The sequence below is a fragment of the Tupaia chinensis genome, unplaced genomic scaffold (assembly GCF_000334495.1).
Source record: "Tupaia chinensis unplaced genomic scaffold, TupChi_1.0 Scaffold000360_1, whole genome shotgun sequence".
Classification (NCBI taxonomy): Eukaryota; Metazoa; Chordata; class Mammalia; order Scandentia; family Tupaiidae; genus Tupaia; species Tupaia belangeri.
This window is the reverse complement of record NW_006159856.1, coordinates 4,338,011-4,342,002: the sequence shown is the minus strand read 5'-3', so window position 1 is coordinate 4,342,002 and position 3,992 is coordinate 4,338,011.

The following is a 3,992-nucleotide window of genomic DNA, read 5'->3' as shown; positions in this document are numbered from 1 at the left end:
AGTGTGACCCTCCAGCCCTGCTCCAGCATAGTGTGACCCTCCAGCCCTGCTCCAGCATAGTGTGACCCTCCAGCCCTGCTCCAGCATAGTGTGACCCTCCAGCCCTGCTCCAGCATAGTGTGACCCTCCAGCCCTGCTCCAGCATAGTGTGACCCTCCAGCCCTGCTCCAGCATAGTGTGACCCTCCAGCCCTGCTCCAGCATAGTGTGACCCTCCAGCCCTGCTCCAGCATAGTGTGACCCTCCAGCCCTGCTCCAGCATAGTGTGACCCTCCAGCCCTGCTCCAGCATAGTGTGACCCTCCAGCCCTGCTCCAGCATAGTGTGACCCTCCAGCCCTGCTCCAGCATAGTGTGACCCTCCAGCCCTGCTCCAGCATAGTGTGACCCTCCAGCCCTGCTCCAGCATAGTGTGACCCTCCAGCCCTGCTCCAGCATAGTGTGACCCTCCAGCCCTGCTCCAGCATAGTGTGACCCTCCAGCCCTGCTCCAGCATAGTGTGACCCTCCAGCCCTGCTCCAGCATAGTGTGACCCTCCAGCCCTGCTCCAGCATAGTGTGACCCTCCAGCCCTGCTCCAGCATAGTGTGACCCTCCAGCCCTGCTCCAGCATAGTGTGACCCTCCAGCCCTGCTCCAGCATAGTGTGACCCTCCAGCCCTGCTCCAGCATAGTGTGACCCTCCAGCCCTGCTCCAGCATAGTGTGACCCTCCAGCCCTGCTCCAGCATAGTGTGACCCTCCAGCCCTGCTCCAGCATAGTGTGACCCTCCAGCCCTGCTCCAGCATAGTGTGACCCTCCAGCCCTGCTCCAGCATAGTGTGACCCTCCAGCCCTGCTCCAGCATAGTGTGACCCTCCAGCCCTGCTCCAGCATAGTGTGACCCTCCAGCCCTGCTCCAGCATAGTGTGACCCTCCAGCCCTGCTCCAGCATAGTGTGACCCTCCAGCCCTGCTCCAGCATAGTGTGACCCTCCAGCCCTGCTCCAGCATAGTGTGACCCTCCAGCCCTGCTCCAGCATAGTGTGACCCTCCAGCCCTGCTCCAGCATAGTGTGACCCTCCAGCCCTGCTCCAGCATAGTGTGACCCTCCAGCCCTGCTCCAGCATAGTGTGACCCTCCAGCCCTGCTCCAGCATAGTGTGACCCTCCAGCCCTGCTCCAGCATAGTGTGACCCTCCAGCCCTGCTCCAGCATAGTGTGACCCTCCAGCCCTGCTCCAGCATAGTGTGACCCTCCAGCCCTGCTCCAGCATAGTGTGACCCTCCAGCCCTGCTCCAGCATAGTGTGACCCTCCAGCCCTGCTCCAGCATAGTGTGACCCTCCAGCCCTGCTCCAGCATAGTGTGACCCTCCAGCCCTGCTCCAGCATAGTGTGACCCTCCAGCCCTGCTCCAGCATAGTGTGACCCTCCAGCCCTGCTCCAGCATAGTGTGACCCTCCAGCCCTGCTCCAGCATAGTGTGACCCTCCAGCCCTGCTCCAGCATAGTGTGACCCTCCAGCCCTGCTCCAGCATAGTGTGACCCTCCAGCCCTGCTCCAGCATAGTGTGACCCTCCAGCCCTGCTCCAGCATAGTGTGACCCTCCAGCCCTGCTCCAGCATAGTGTGACCCTCCAGCCCTGCTCCAGCATAGTGTGACCCTCCAGCCCTGCTCCAGCATAGTGTGACCCTCCAGCCCTGCTCCAGCGCAGTGTGCCCCCCCAGCCCTGCTTCAGCGCAGTGTGACCCCCCCCCCTGCTCCAGCACAGTGTGACCCCAGCTACGCTCCAGCACAGTGTGCCTCCCAGCCCTGCTCCAGCACAGTGTGCCCCCCCAGCCCTGCTCCAACACAGTGTGCCCCTCCACTCAGCACTGCTGGGAGATCTCAGTTGCTCCAGGGCCACCGTGCAGATCTTGCCCTTAATATGCTAAAAGACGTCCTGGGGCTATATCCCAATTTGTCTGTTCATGTATTTTGACACCTGTGGGTTTTCGCTTTTTTTGAGAAAGATTTTTGCTCTAGGGTAAGTGTGCTTGCTGGAGAGAGAGAAACAGGTGAGAAACCACCCCTCAGGGGATGGCCACTCCACAGTCTCTTCTCCATTATCCTCTTGGGATCTTGGGCACACGCGCACACACACCTGGTGTCCGGTCCCGGATTATGTGGGAGTCCAACGATGTCACCGTCCCGCCATCTGCTGGTCTGTTTTTTACTTTTCTTAATTTGCTAGAGGGCGTGTGCACTTGTGGTGGGAGAAGGGTGGGCATGGAAGGAGAGAAAGCACTCCCCATGAGGGATGGCCACACTGTGTCCCTTTTCTGTCTCTCCTATCAGGATTTTGGGCATGCACGCACACGCGCCCGCTGGCTACCAGGTAGGGGACTCGAACTGCACAGTTGTCATGTGGGATCCAGACTTTTTGTTTGTTGTTGTTGTTGTTTGTTTTGCTTTTGCCATAAGCACACACGCTCACAGGGAGAAATCACTCCTTGGGGAGGGGGAATGGCCATGTTGCAATCCCTTCTGCATTCTCCCCTTGGGATTTTGGGCACACACACACACACACACACACACACACACACACAAACCCAGCCTGATTTTCAAGTAGCCCAGTCTAGGGTTCAAACTGTAGTCCTTTATGTGGGAGTCCAGTGCCTTAACTACCACACCACCCTCTTGGGCCCAGATTTAGTTGTCTTAACCACCATGCTGCTGGCTGACCCAAAATCGGTGGGGTTTTATTGTTTTGTTTTGGTTTGTTGAGGTTTTTGCCATAGGATACACGCACTTGCCAGAGAGAGAGGGACAGTGAGAGGGACAGTGAGAGAGCACCCCAGGAGGGATGGCCACACAGCCCCTCTCCTCTGTTGTCTTCCTGGGATTTGGGGCACACACATGCACACACCTGGCATGATTTTTCAAGTCTCTAGGTCCAGGTCAGCCATGTGGGAGTCCAGCACCTTAACCACGGTGCCATCTGCTGACCCCTCAAATCTGTGTTTATTGAACTTGTTCCCCTTTGGAGTCCTGCACTGTTCATTTTGTACAGTTGAGAATGTCGCTCCGGGAAGGGCTTCCCCAGCTTCCCCAGCAGCCAGAAGGGCGAGGCCTTGCAGCCTGCTCTGACCTGCTTCCTCCAGGGGCCTCGGGCCAGGCGGGTGGCTAGCTCCTGGTGGTCACCCCACTCCACTCCCTGGCATCCCGCTGTAGCACGTGGCAGTCCTACACACCCTGGAAATTCACCCCAGAGAGGGTTCTGCTCTCCTCTCTGACTCCCACAGTCCCATGCCCCAGGCTGGACCTCACTGTCACCGTTTCTGAGCCCATGGGCTGGCCCAGGCTCTGAAGGGGCCCTTCGGAGAATTCGTGAAGAATTAGGGGAACAGAAACAGACCCAGCTCTTGAAGCCACCCAGTGTGGAGCACAGACATCATCAGCCACTACTCCGTGGGGCTCTTCCAGCCCTGAGAGGTCAGAAAGTACTATTCACTCCTCTTCCATGGAGGAGGAAACTGAGGCACGGAGCTCCCAGAGACACCGATCAGCGCCAGAATGCGAACAGACCCTGAGCTGGGGAGAGCGCACTGTCCAAGCTAACCCTGCGAGGTGCAGTCGGCGTGGGGCCCTTCCGCAGGGTCTGTCCCCAGGGGCGGCGGGGAGCCAGGAGGAACAAGAGTTGTACGCCTACGTGGGTTGGGAAGGCTTCCATACTAAGGAGAGGTGAGGGTGGAGGAGATGAGACAGGCGGGGAAAGACAAGAGCAGGGGATGGAGTCGGGATTTATGATTTCTAGGGGCGAGGGGGGAGGGAGGTGGCTCAGATCTCAGAGACACCGCCCACCGAGCCTGGGGATCCCAGGTGTGCAACTCGGCGGCGGTTCCTCCTCCCGGCAGCTCCCACTTCATAGTGACCCTCGCATGGCTGCCACCCGGGTTTTCGGATCAGCCCAGAGTTCGGAGGCTAACCGGGTGGGTCCAGGCCTGGAAGGCCGGCCGGGCGTTGGGGCTGGGGCGGGGCTG